Source organism: Dreissena polymorpha, chromosome 7 (assembly GCF_020536995.1).
Source record: "Dreissena polymorpha isolate Duluth1 chromosome 7, UMN_Dpol_1.0, whole genome shotgun sequence".
NCBI lineage: Eukaryota > Metazoa > Mollusca > Bivalvia > Myida > Dreissenidae > Dreissena > Dreissena polymorpha.
This window is the reverse complement of record NC_068361.1, coordinates 79,127,803-79,143,494: the sequence shown is the minus strand read 5'-3', so window position 1 is coordinate 79,143,494 and position 15,692 is coordinate 79,127,803.

The following is a 15,692-nucleotide window of genomic DNA, read 5'->3' as shown; positions in this document are numbered from 1 at the left end:
TGTCGAAAGCAAAATCTGTGAATTTATTTACCTCGATAGTTGGCATTGAATTTTACGCATTAAGGTAATTAGTCGTTTAATTAACAAACAAACATATAGATCTCTTTACAAACCACAAACTTCGTCAATGCCTGATTTAGTGAACATTTAATTGCATTAATGAGCTAGTACATCAACCACAACAAGTTAATCATTCAATTCATCAATTCATTGACTCTGATCGAAACAAATCAGTTTGTTGCACTAGCGTGGTAAAATAAAATACCTCAGCGCTTATTTTGTACATAAAATACAATTAAATATATACATGTTTCCTTATAAAAATTGGTTAAACCCAATCAAAATAATATGTTTTTACTATACAGAAAACCTGAACAGTGAAAATATATAAAGATTTAAGCGGCGTCAATATTTATTTTATCATATCATATATTATTTTAACACAATTTTGTATTTCGTGGACCTAATTTCCTGTTTTCCTTAAAATCAAGAAGTCAGTCATAGAAAATGTATTATTTCTACGTTCATGTGTCTATATCATGCGAACCGATCGTTACCTAAATAAGTTTGAATGTCCTCAGTTAGCGGCACGAAAAACAAATGATACAACATGTTGAAAGAACGATTAGAGAGACCTTAAACAAAACTTGTGTTTTCAATATGATTGTTTTTTCTCAATAACACGACATGGTACATTTGTTTGTTTTTGTAACCGTGTCAAAACAGATGAGGGCAGAATACTACTTGACTTAACCCGGACAAGCATCGAAACAACATGGGGAACATATTAATAGCACATAATGCATATTTTGTTTACGATCAGTGTGGTACAGTTTTGTAAAAAAGGAGGTAATACAAGCAATGTTTATCACTGCAATAGTAAGATAGATTTGCAAAGGTACATTTTGCAATACAGATAAAAGGCATTATCATTAATATTATAATTCACGAACCTCATGTCGTGCAACTGAACTAATTTTATGCTTTCTTAGACATTTTGATGTATGGCTATTAGCAGCATATAAATACAAGTATGATCCTGAATCCATCATACCTTACTTATCACTGCACAATCGTCAATAACGTATGCATTATTTATCAGGCGCAACAGAGATGCGTAGCTCAATTCCCATGACGACCTTGAAGTTTGCACAAGCAAATAAACATCATACAATCTACTAATTAGTCGTGTTCTGAGATATCTGGGCATAATGCAGGTGCGTTAAGTGTCGTCCCAGGTTTGCCTAAACAATCCGCACAGGCTGATCAGAGACGACACTTTCCGCCTTTATGACATTTTTTTGTTTAAATGCAGTCTATTCTTAGAAAAAATCCAATGTAGGCGGAAAGTGTCGTACCAGATTAGCCTGTGCAGACTGCACAGTGAAATAGTTTTACATCTTGCGCTATAAATCAGATATTTGAACGGTATAGATATTCAAATAGCACAAATATTCAAGCGCCACTTAATTACCAGTATATGGTGGCTAACAAGTGAGGTGAATTCAATAAAAAAAAAGGTAAATGCGAGAAGCGTAATAAAAAAATACAGGTGGAAAGTTCGTACTTTCATGTTAATTAAAGCAATAGTAAGAACATGCTTGTAATTCAATTGTTCAATGTATAATGCACATGGCATGATTGTATATGTCATTAGCAAAATGGATTGCAAAAGCTTATTTACACAACCATGAAATAAAATAAAAAAAGTTGTGTTTGTTCACGTATTTAGCTGGTACTAAAACAAAGTGTGTATAGGATTAATTATGTTAAAAATACTGGATACGTTTCTTCTGGTGATCATTGAAGTATGACCTTGTGATGGGTTGCATGTGCGACTAGTCATCTTAAAGTCCAGCCATAAAGAGCAAAGCCATAGCTTATAAAGGAATGGGCAAGTCGAGCCTTTTAATGGCCAAATTTAACTATTGACTTTTAAGTGTGACCGTTAAGGTATAACGACGGACAGTGCACATGCAATGTCTTCATGGTTTTTATTTGTGATATGAACAATTGCACAGCTATAATGTAAACAAGCTATTTCATAGCCGGATTATATTTCTAAACGCTTAAGTTGACGTTTACTTAATATAAAGGGACAAGATTTTAATATATCAATATATGGTAAAAAAATATGGCGGAGACTTGACTAATTAAGAAGTTTTAAAAACCTACTGAACAAACCTCGCACTCAGCTCGGGACTTATCACAAAACACACACACACACACATACACGCATGAAGACACCAATTAATACCTAAGAAGACACGTATAAATTACCTGCTTACGGTTCTTAACGTAAGGCTCTTGAACAATATTATTTGATGTGCTGTTGTCAATGTTGCGATTTCAGACACGGGTTTCGTTTTGTTTTTGCTTTTTTCATTTTTTAAGCTTTCCCATGCTATCCTTCGTTCTTAAATGATGTCGATACATGTTAATGGCGTAGATACTTATTCATGGTAAAATACCATAGTTGTTAAACTTACGTTTGCATATTAAAAAGGAATGATAATACCAAGGAGTAATAATAAAACGTGTTATGACACTTATTATATTATCAAAGCATTGCGCAATTTCGGACGATTTTATGTTGCGCTATATTGTTTTTAATTTGTTTTGGTTTATTTTAAGATGAAGTCATCTGTAACACACCATGACATGCACATTTGAAACCTCAGTCATCTTGAAAATTTCAATGTAATGCCTAATCATATTGCCTGCAGTTGTGCTTAAATAAATGTTCATGGTTTAAATCGAATGTTAACGCACTGTAATGCACTGAAAGAACCCTTTATCAAGTAATATACAAACGTGTTTAATAATGAATCAGACACTAGTAAAACGCTCTTTTCTACGCATTCTTATTAATGAATGGCAATTGTTTGGTTCTTTACAATTTATAAAATAAAAATAGATTTCTATGAGTGAAAATAACAATTTGTATGAGTCATCAAAATGAATATGAAGTCTATGATCACACTATATGCTTTAACTAAAAACAAATTTGTCCTTTTAAATTGAAGCGCATATTTCGATTCTTATTTTCTGTTTTTCGTAAGTATTTGTTAGTTTAAGCATCATTAAGCATAGTATAAAGAACCAACTTTCATCCCGATTAGACGATAATTATGTTATGTGGTAGAACACATGTGTGTTCATACTCATTACGGATTGAACTTACACCACGGTCTGCGCCATTTTACTATATGGCTTCAATACGCTATCGCATGCGTAAACAAATCCATTAGGAATTAATAAAAATGATTGTTTTTAATGTATATGTTGTTTTTGGTAGGGTATCAATAAGAAGTAATGTGTGCAACGACTGATTTGAAAACCATGATTTGAAATGAGGTTCCCTTTGAATCAATTAGAAATCGGCTTATTTCTTTGTTTAAATTTAGTGAAGTTTGATTGTTCAAATTATAACAGGAAAATATTATTTGTACACAATTACACGAGCAAATAAATAAGAGTTCCTTATACATAAAAAGATTGATCAAGTACTTTTTAATTTAATTTTCCTCTAATATGGCGGGAAGTTTACATTTGAAATATGTCTAACCCAATGTTTGTCACGACGGTGGGTTGACATAAACATGGCATGTGCAAGTTTTTAAGCACGGTTGCTTCGCAAGGTTTCGGTTCAATCAAACAAACATGATTCTCCCGAAAACAGTCTGCCCTTGCAGCCAATATTATTTTATGAGATCACTGATCACGTGGGAATATGCGTTACGGGTTAAAACCCCACAACCCATAAAATCTTTTCACGCAAGACATTCATCATCGTTGCGCACATTTTCACCCTTGTGCATATGAATGGTTATCTGTAAGTGCCTTGATCAAGATGCGCATTGCAGAATGCAAAGCCGAGCAACGTATAACCTTTTGATCGGTGGGTAATGGGACGGTAATGTTAAGTAGTCTGCTAATGATCCTGAATATCTATAACTATATATATCTTTCCCTATAATCATTTCCTAACCATTATACCCAGGATACCGTTAAAGCAGCGCTACCCGTGGGTGTGTTTCTAACAATAAAGTCCGTAAAACTCAGGAGAACGGTTACACTAAAACTAGTAAAGCTGAGTACAACATGGCAGTTGCATACACTAAATAGTAATGAAATATAACAAATTCTAGTGTCTTAGTGTTCACATCGAATAAAACATATTATAACTCCATCTTCAGTTGTTGTTTTTTTCAATTGTGTATGCTACGACTTATGCTCTAATTGCACATATATTTATCTTCTAGCTTCTTACCACATGATTAAACAATATGCAACAGACGATTGGTTAATAGAAGCACGCCGTTCATTTACACATAATTCTAGCAAGTACATACTTTAAATACACCATGGCATCCACAGTGGCTGCGTATTATCAAGAAGATAAATTATATGCCTTTTATGTGATGAACAAAACGCCTGATCCAAATATATACTATATTTACATAATGAAGATATACTGTTCGCAAGCAAAACATGTATATATCGTAGTTAGAATACTTTTCATTTACAATGATATTTTATTTGCTTATGATATTGTGCAGCCTATTAACAAACTCAAAACTCTATGTCATATCGTGAAAGAAGGAAATTTGAAATTGAAATAAATCTGAGCTCTTAAAGAAGAAATGTATGCGTGAAAAAACATTCATAGGTGAAGTACCAAATTATACAACGACCAAAGACAAAGAAGAGAATATGTGTGTTATTATGCAACAAACCACGTGCAGAGCTTAATATTTTGAAATTCTAATAAATTGTTTTAACAGGCGTTGTAAAAAAAATACTTGACCAAAAAAATGTCTCATTTATGTAGCGCAGTTTAACCTGTGTATTAAAGTTTACACGAAATGTAAACTATGTGTAAATTGCTAAAGGGGATATATGTGTTCTAAAAATTCGTTTTTTCAACGAATCGTTGTAGCGGTTTTTATTTATTATTTTCATGACTGTTGACACATTTAACCAACGCTTGGGAAATGATTTCATATACACAAGCATGCAATCTTTCGTTATATCTGCGTAAAGAAAATTCTCAAAGTTATTTAAAGAACAACAAAAGATGTATTACGCCGTACATATACACAAGCACGCAAGGCCAACATCCAATTATAGTTATGGCAGAGCAATTATAATCCACGGCTAAATATATATCATATAAATATAATATATTTATGTGAAATCATCTTACAATCGGTCGTTTGCAAAATTTGTTTCTGAAAGCGTGTTTAACTCGTATAAATTGTGATGTACATGATAATTTACGGTTGATCCTATAAGTGTTATTTACGATAACGATTGTATTCTTGTGTAAGTAGTAGAACTATAAAAAAAATCTGGTATGCTAAATGTTTGTTATTGTTGTTTAAATGAGTTTGTTTTTTTGCAATTGTATGACTTTGGTTGTAAATTACATTGAAGTATGTCGGGAAAACATCATTGTGATAAGGACTTTAGAATTTGTAAATTCAGAGTATAGTAAAATTACCGATACATTACGAAAGAAGTTATCATGCACTTTTGTAAAACGGCGCTTCAGTTTTTTTGCATTATTTCTTTACCGATAAACTATTTTGCTGTTACGGTGTGATGCTACTTATTATTTGGCACATTTTGATATAGTTTGTTTGCCCACGACTCAATATGCAATATATGTAATAAATCGTTTTTATATATTTCGTTAACATGACAGCCACCATGACTTTACCATACTCCACTGTCCAACGATGCCCAACACTCTACACATAAATAAAATCCAACAACACAAAAACACACGAACATAAACTCCCATTTTATGAAAACTTATACAATTAACATTCGAACGCAATTTAAGTTATGTACATTATAACATACACGTGAACACGTTTGTTAAATACAATGCATATCCATGAATGTCCGTGCACAGTAACACGGCAAGATATGTCTTTTTAAGGTAAACAACGACTCGAATGGAGTTAATTTTCAAATTGCAAAAGTTTTACAGATACACATTTAAGCTTCATCGTTTCAACTGACTGAACTATCAAAATTATTTGACTCCATCGTAGTTTATCGAGAATACACTCCGCTGATGAGACGAATGATACTCGATATCGTTAGGTTTTGATATAATATTCAACTATGTAAAACGAAAGTATGTAAACAGTACTTAATGGTTAACGCTGTAGGTTTTATGGTGTTTGTATTGTTCTACGAGTGTGCTACATATCGATAAATTTACCAAAGCAAACGTTTGTTAGCATCTTTTTAAACAAACACGTCTTCGGTGCTGCAGCGATAGTATTGGCATTATAATAGTCTCGCTGTCAACAGTGTATTATTTTAAGAATGAGATTAAATTTAAGCATTCAAGTACTCATTTACTCAAGTTAGTCAACGCACTAGGTATAGGTCCATGTATTACAATTACAACCAAATAAATAGTATTCATAAATGCAAAAACAAAAATAGAATTGATTCCCGTATGAACATGTTCATAAGAATTAAATGGAGTAAAAAAAAAATGCAATTGCCGACCATAGTTTGTACACTAATTTAAACCAAATTTATTTACCAATGGAGTAATTTGTTACTATCTCTATCGAGCAAATATATGTAACGGTTTTAGATGGTTTTACATTGTGAGTTGAATATATATGCTGTGTATACAAGCGTTTTATGTCACATGACATAATGATCAAATAATTGTTTGAAATAATGATCGACAATTATATGTTAATAGAATAATAAAAGCAATAACAATCCAGACGCGTATCTTCAAAAATGCAAAAAAAAACTTTACATTTACAGTAATGAATTCACATATGTCAAATCAACTTCGATTTTATAACTGTTCTTGTGTGTTGACATTTATTTTAAACATGAATACTGAAACAATAAATTCAAAAAACGAGCAATAATGTATCGATAAATTCCTAAAGAAATACAAATATTCATTGATGCGTTGTGTATGTAATTTATATAGAATGATTTATGTTTTGTTATAACCATACATTGGTCAAATTTCCGTAATGAAACTTATTGACCAATTAATAGGAAAATTCTGATTTCATTCTACTGTTATTAATGGAATGCATTAAATTCAAACGTATTAAATCATTTCCTTATTTAAACAAATAATAATAATAATTATTATAATAGTTGTATATTGGAATTTAACAAGATTACATGAAACGAAAATGAAGTGAAAAAATAATGGTTGACCGTTCAAATGTCTATTTACACGAATGATTAAAGAGTGTGTTAAATAAAACAATGTGAACGAAGTTTTATAAATTGCATGGATAAAATTATGTTTAACGTTTTTAAAAGTTTGCTCAGTTTTGTATCACAGAGCAATAATGCATTATTCAATGTTCGATTTGATTTATAAAAAATAACTATTCAATCCGTTTATCTATTCGTATCAGCATTACACTTATATTTGCAATTGTTTGAATTTACTACAGAGTGGGTAATGATAGAAACATGTAAGAGTTACAACGAGTTAATATTGAGTTGTGTTAAACATAATAATACACGAAACTGTTTTGACATGCTTTGTGTTGCGATACGTGAGTATTGTATGCAATCTTTCGTTATATCTGCGTAAAAAAACACTGAGCGTTATTATAGAAAGAACACATAAGATGTTTGTACGCCATTGTTTCAAATAAGTTTTTTAACGATTAAATGATGCTATTAATTGGTCTAATGATGCAATTAGATTTGCAACAGCGTTAATTGATAAAGGCACGTACGAATGTCATGTGCACAGAAAATTGTAGCAGAGTCGCATGTGGAGAATATGCAAATAACGACAGAAACGAAACGTTCAAATAGCTATTCCAGTCTGTTGAAATATACACACATGAGAATCGAGTTTATATTTCAAAATGTTTTCCCAACGTGATATATGTCGTTCCATATAAGAAAGTTTCATATTAAGAATCACCCACATCAGAACAGCAATAAAAATCACTCAAACTAAAGGAAGATTGAAAACAAAACACTAATTGTATGCAAAGGATTTTTTATTTTATTTCATAAACTGCAAGGTTTATTGCTATCAACTGATTGTTAAGGTGAATTCTTAATATGCGTTTATTTCTATTAAAAATGGGTTAAATATTAAATAATGTATTACGTAAAAAATATTTACAATGATAGCTGTCAAATTATATCTACACTTGTTCATGTTCATGGTATAACAGGAAATTATTATTACCCAGACTATACTATACCGATGTCATTTCAATAAAGCATTAAATACGTTACAAATAATTCTCTATAAAAATATATTTTGATTATTTGTTTATTGCGTCCTTGTTTCAGAAGAAAAAAATTATCACCACAAATGACAAATTTACGTAAGTCGTTTGAAAGATCGGATGACATATCAAATGGCGTATGTTTGAAACAACTGTTCGTTACAGCAACAGCAACGAGATAAGCTTATACACGACTTACCCATGTCCCCCTGTTCAACGACGCCGAACACAACGAATGTATGTGTAGTCCCAAAACAAACACCAAGTTTATATGTTTTTTCCATTTTATAGTAACCACAAATCAAAATCAACAACATAAATGAAGTTTAAACCGTTTATTCCTTTCGATCTTAAACATGTCTGTTTTTATTTAATGTAATATTTCTTATTCTAAACTATATTTCTTTTTTTTAAGTGTCCACAAGGTTTAAGTATTGTGTTCCATATTGAGAAAGCTTCCATATTGAGAAAGCGGTATTTTGAAATTAAGTTTTAATTAATATGAGTGCCACTCATTACCCTGTAAGGCGCCACCCTTTTTATTAGGCAATAATTGAATACCGTAAATCAAACAATTCTCTCTTTAAAAAATATACACTTTTAAATAATATTTAATTCACTATTATCCAGAACACCATTACGAATGAGACACTCGCATTATTTGCAAATTCCTTTTTATAACAAAACGTTCATACAGTCACGATTAACAACCTTCAATCGAATCAACGCGTAAACCATTTGGCAAAACGGTGTACAGTATTCAAAGATATTTACGCTATATAAATGTCAAAGTGGTTTTCAGTAATATTTGTTGTCTAAGTTTAAATTTAACAGTTCATATTTACCGCAGTGGTTTACCTTATTCGAAGTTGTAAACGGTTGATATGTTACGGAGTGGTTAACAATCTTCTGAGCTGTTTAAGTCCATATCATATTGATTAGTTCACAATCATCTACGCATTTTTAATTTCATAATTATCAGATGGGGTAGTTCACAATCATCTAAGCATTTTTAAGTTCATATCAGATTGATTGGTTCACAATCATCTTAGCTTTTTTAAGTTCATATCAGATGGAGTGTTCACCATCATCTTAGCTGTTTTAAGTTCATATAAAATGTTGTGGTTCACACTAAACTTACCTGTTTTAAGTTCATATCAGATGGATTGGTTCACAATCATCCTGGCTGATTCAAGTTCATATCAGATGGAGTGGTCCACACTAAACTTACCTGTTTTAAGTTATTATCAGATTAAGTTGTTCACAGCCATCTTAGCTGTTTTAAGTTCATATCAGATGGAGTGGGCAACAATCATCTTAGCTCTTTTAAGTTCATATCAGATGGAGTGGTCCACACTAAAATTTACTGTTTTAAGTTCATATCAGATGGATTGGTTGACAATCATCATAGCTGATTAAAGTTCATATCAGATAGATTGGTTCAAAATCATCGTAGCTGATTCAAGTTCATATCAGATGGATTGGTCCACACTAAACTTAACTGATTTATGTTCATATCAGATGAAGTGGTTAACAATCATCGTAGCTGATTTACGTTCATATCAGATAGGGTTGTCCACACTAAACTTAGCTGTTTTAAGTTCACATCAGATAGAGTGTTCACAATCATCTTAGCTGATTTAAGTTCATATCAGACGTAGTAGTCCACACTTAACTTAACTGTTTTAAGTTCATATCAGATGGAGTAGTTCTCAATAATCTTAGCTGTTTTAAGTTCATATCAAATGGAGTGGTCCACACTAGTGGTTAGCAATCATCTCATCTGATTTAAGTTCAAATCAGACGTAGTGGTCCACACTTAACTTAACTGTTTTAAGTTCATATCAGATGGAGTGGTCCTCAATAATCTTAGCTGTTTTAAGTTCATATCAAATGGAGTGGTCCACACTAAACTTAACTATTTAAGTTTTTATCAGATGTAGTGTTAACAATAATCTCAGCTGATTTAAGTTCATATCATATGCAATGGTACACACAAAACTTAACTGTTTTAAGTTCATATCAGATGGAGTGGTAAACAATAATCTTAGCTGTTTTAAATTCATATCAAATAGAGTGGGTGGTGCACAATAAACCTAAATGTTTAAAGTTCATATCAGATAGAGTGGTTAAAATAATCTTAGCTGATTTAAGTTTATAACAGATGAAGTGGTTCACAATCACTTAAGTTTTTTTTAATTTCATATGTAATGGAGTAGTTTACAATCATCTAAGCTTTTTTAAGTTCATATCAGATGGATTGGTTCACAATCATCTTAACTGTTTCAAGTTCATATCAGATGGAGTGGTTCACACTAAACTTAACTGTTTTAAATTCATATCAGATGGAATGGTTCACAACCACCTTAGCTGTTTTAAGTTCATATCAGATGGAGTGGTTCACACTAAACTTAACTGTTTTAAATTCATATCAGATGGAGTGGTTCACAACCACCTGAGCTGATGTAAGTTCATATCAGAGTTGTTTACAATATGAGCAATTTGCAACACTTAATATTTTGCGGATTTTTATATAAAATAGCTTGAGTTGTATGTATTATTTCTTCCATATATTTAGGAACATGTTTAACGAACAAATACCTTAAGATTCAACATAGCTCAAGCATATTAACATTTAACGACGTCCATCAATACGCCTGTCTTTTATTATATAAATGAACAATAATGAAAGTACTTAAAGAAGCAATATTGCATTTAACTGTGTGCAATACGTAAGTTACGAGAGGAATTTATTCAGTTGATTAAAACTAATGATTTTATGCAATAAAAATAAATGTGTTCTTTTCTAACTGTCATAATACTACAAGGAATCAATTACATTCATTCACGAAGAATAATTATTTTAATGTATGGTACTTTAATATAAATTGGTATAGTGAAGAACCATGAAGATGAAGTGCTTCAAACTAAATTAACAAGCATAGCAGACTTCGTAAGCAGATTGAAGGACTTCAGTATATATATATGCATTGCCTTCATAGGTTTACCTACCATACTAAATCGATGTTTTGGGGCACTTGTCCCACATAGTTATTCACGTGCTATATCAAAACGTTGGTTTCTCTTATATTTAAACGAAGATGTATGTTATTTTCCAACATTCTGAATTTTAGGATTGCAATGACGATTAGATCATCGATCTTGTTGAATGTTAATATGTTCACAACATTCTCAGCATCCTGCATATGAGATATTACCATAAATACAGTTCAATACTTTGACAGAAGTAAAAATTTGAACAGTAGTTTTAACAATGTGTTTAAAATCTATAGTTGTGCCGTTATAATATGTGTATCAAGAACTGCAATTAATGTAAAATTAATGTAAATGATAAAGATAGTCTACGTGTTTTAAAAGGCAAATTTTTTAAGACGCAAAAGGTACACATGCCATTCATAATTTTGCAATTACTCATGACTTATATTCAATACTCACAACAGTTCATGAAAAAACAAATTAAAAACACAACAAAAGAAAAGCAATATTAATACATATAAGCGTGTTTGTTTTGTTTTCTGTATATATATATATATATATATATATATATATATATATATATATATATATATATATATATATATATATATATATATATATATATATATATATATATATATATATATATATATATATATATATATATATATATATATATATATATATATATATATATAGTGGTAAACGAACTCATGAACCCTTTATTGTTAGAGGGACATAACATGGTACTAAAACATACTCCCAGAACATCTCACTTTTTCTTCTGGCACGTATCAAGTTTTAGCAAAACTAATTTTGTCAAAATCAAAGTATTAAATGTAGTTATTCTGGCTTTTATTGATTCGGCGGATTAAAACAGATTAAATATCAAGCACACGTTTATTCCTGAAACCCTTTAAAAAGAAACTACACAATTGTCTTACAAATATCGTCCGAGCTATTTTTAATATAATGTATTTGCAGCGTTGGTACATCACTCCAAATTCAGAAACATGGCGCCTTGTACGCAATACTTTGGATTTGAATGTTTGTACAATTAATGCAATAGCTCTAGTACACATTGTATTAACATTCATATCATACGGGATAAAACTTGTGCTATTTTTCACTTAACAAACAATTTTAAAATGGAAATACCTGAAGCTGCATCTGCAATCAAAACATCGATTTACTGCTAATGGTGTGTAACGTAAGACAATCCACCTATATAAATTGCTGAACAGATCGTTGCGAATGTTGCGATGTCGATCACACATGTTGTGTTGTGTTTCGCTCGTCTCGTTTCTCTTTATATAACATTAATAGATTATTATGTCATTTATCGATGATGATTCAATAATATTATTTTTGCACTTTTGCATACCTGGCATCTGTGTTTATTCAGGTCATCATTAACGCATGATGTAAATCAGAATATATTATTCAGTGTCAATCAAACGTGTTGATACGACTGTCAAACTAAACATAAACTACAGCTACTAGAGAAAGTTTTGTACTGGTTAATAATTTTTATGTAAAATTGTTTGAACGTATATATATGTTGGAAAATAGTGGTATGTTTAAACTGCACTGCACTAGAATGAAGCACGTCGCTTAATAGCATATGACTGGCGCGTTTGCGTATGTGTTTGCTTCGCTAAACAATAAAACCTAGCAATGGCATATCAATACCCGTTTTGAAACCCTATTCGAAGTAATTATCGCACCACATTCAATGTTTCTTTTGCGTTTTAAAGTTTAAAAAGACAACCATACCCATTTGAAATTACAATTATAAATAAAATGAAAACAACGGAGTTTTGCCTTTCAAATAACACAACTAAGTAAACAAAATACCAAGTATATCTGCTTTTTGAAAAAAATGCATATGTTAAAAAATAAAGCTTATTAAATTAGCTGGTGATAACAAAGGGTGTATTTGATATATCATGTCTAAAATGCTGGATTTATTGCTTTGTGATTGCTCAATTATATACCGTCCACAAAAATCCACAAAAGATGAGCAAATATAGTGGACATTTCCTATTAAACATATACAATGCGTTATTTTATGAGGTGCACAAATACATTAACCTGGACATATACAAGAACGGTTTTCAAATGTACATAGTTAAGTATATACCTTTTTACAATAAGCGTGATCATACACATATAACTAATAAAACACATTGACTTATTGTTGTTATTTAATTGTATCACAAATGTTAAATGTTAATGAACTTAGCACTGAGAGTTCAGGAACGCCAAAAATAAATCATTTTCTAAACTCGAAGAAAGCATACTATATCAATACATCACATACATAACCTCATGTTTATTAACACGATCTTGCAACTTGTATGAAAGCTTTACGTTTTTTGTTTCACGTTTGGAAGTAGAACACTATAATTTATAATATTTAAACAAACATCATACGAAAATATGTGAAAAAGACCCTTTAATTCAATGATATGAAAATACTCTCAGCAAACACCGATATAAATGAAAACTTTGTCTGACTATAATATAATTGCGTGTTTGCTCGAAAGGATACATTTGTTGGACGTTAACACAGTACCACTTTACAGGACTCTCTTCAAGAGACATTACTTTGAAGACATCAAAATGACACATGCAAATATGTGTTTTTATGAAAACATTCGTACAATAAGCACACAGTGAGGAGTATCTCTAATATCGACCCTCCAAGAAAGGTATTAAAATGTCGATATAAAATACATGAATATTCTTTACAACATGAAGTTTTATTACGATCAAAGTATTGTATCAGAAAAAAATCATAATAAATGCTAAATATTGTAAAATAACGTTCCAAAGGTACGATGCATCGATGACGTATGCAATATAGTATTGAACACTTAAAATGTGTAGGTGGTAATTTATAATATATAGATTATTTACATGAATAACATGTCTTTGCATTTCTGTTTTAATATTTTAGCAGTAAGTGAATTCGGACATCAAATAATTGAACTTAATATCATTTGATTTCTTCAAAATATTTTATTATCGTTCTATGCCGGTATGTTACTCAGATATCCAATTTCCGAGTCCGTTTCATGTTGGATTTTTGTCGAAAGCATAATATGTGAATTTGTTGACCTCGATAGCTGGCGTTCAATTTAACGCATGAAATTTTTAAGTCGTTTAATGAACAGACAAACATTAAAATCCCTTACAAAACACACACCTCCTCCTTAACTGATTTAGTTAACATTTGATTGCATTTATGAGCAAGTAATAGGACCACAACACGTTAATTATTCATTTTATCAAGTCATTGACTCTAATCGAAACAACTCGAGTTGTTGCACCAGTGTGTTGTATGAAAAACGTCAGCGCTTCTTTTGTGTAAAACAATAAAATATATACGGCACGTAACTGTAGCAAAGATAATATTTCATACTTGCACAGAACACCAATACAATACATTATCAAACGAAATATGCGGCTTCGACATTTCAATCATTTTAATACAAGTTTTCGTTTCTAATTTCCTGTTTTTCTTGACATCAAGTTGTCAGTCATAGAAAATGTATTAGTTCTACGTGGATGTGTGTATATCAAGCGACCCGATCGTTACCTAAATTAATTTGAATGTCCTCAGTTAGCGGCAAGAAAAAAAACGATTAGAGCAACCTTTAACAAAACTGTTCGATGTGATTTTTTCCCCAATCATTCAAAGTAGTATTTGTTGAATTTCTGTAACCGTGTCAAAACAGAACAGGGCGTAACACTATATAACTTAATCCAGACAAGCATCGAAACAACATGGGCAACATATTCATAGCACGAAACGCATATTTTGTATTCCGATGGTATAGTTGTATTAAGGGGGAAGTCATACAAGCAGTGTTCATCACTGCAATATAAAGATTCTATTTTGTGATTCTAACACGGCACGCGACTTGTTTTCTATAGACAAAGAAGGAAATCAAGTGTGGGTTATTCTGCAATAACTTATGGGCTGAGCTTAATGTTTCGAAAATAGTATCGAATAAATAAAGAAAATATTGCAGTAAAATGCACGTGCTAAAACCCGCCCTAAAAGAAATGTAAAAAATGTAGCATGTTTATAAATGTAATGAAACAACAAATTGTATATTTGGTGATAAGTGGCATAACCACACCTACAAAGAATGTTATTGGTTAGGAAGCGTAATTCAGAAAACATTTATAGCATGTCAGCTTTTCAGTAGCATCAATAAACGTGACTTCATTAAGTTTCTACGATTGTTGTTTTCAATGAAAGTGACGTCATTTGCAAAATATTTATGAATGAAAATGACGTCATATGTTTGTACAATTCAATGGCGTCACTAAATAGTGAACTTTGTACTAAGAAGGGCGGAGTATTGAAAAATATAGTTCACGTCCTAAAGCTTGAACCAAATCAATCAGAATCGT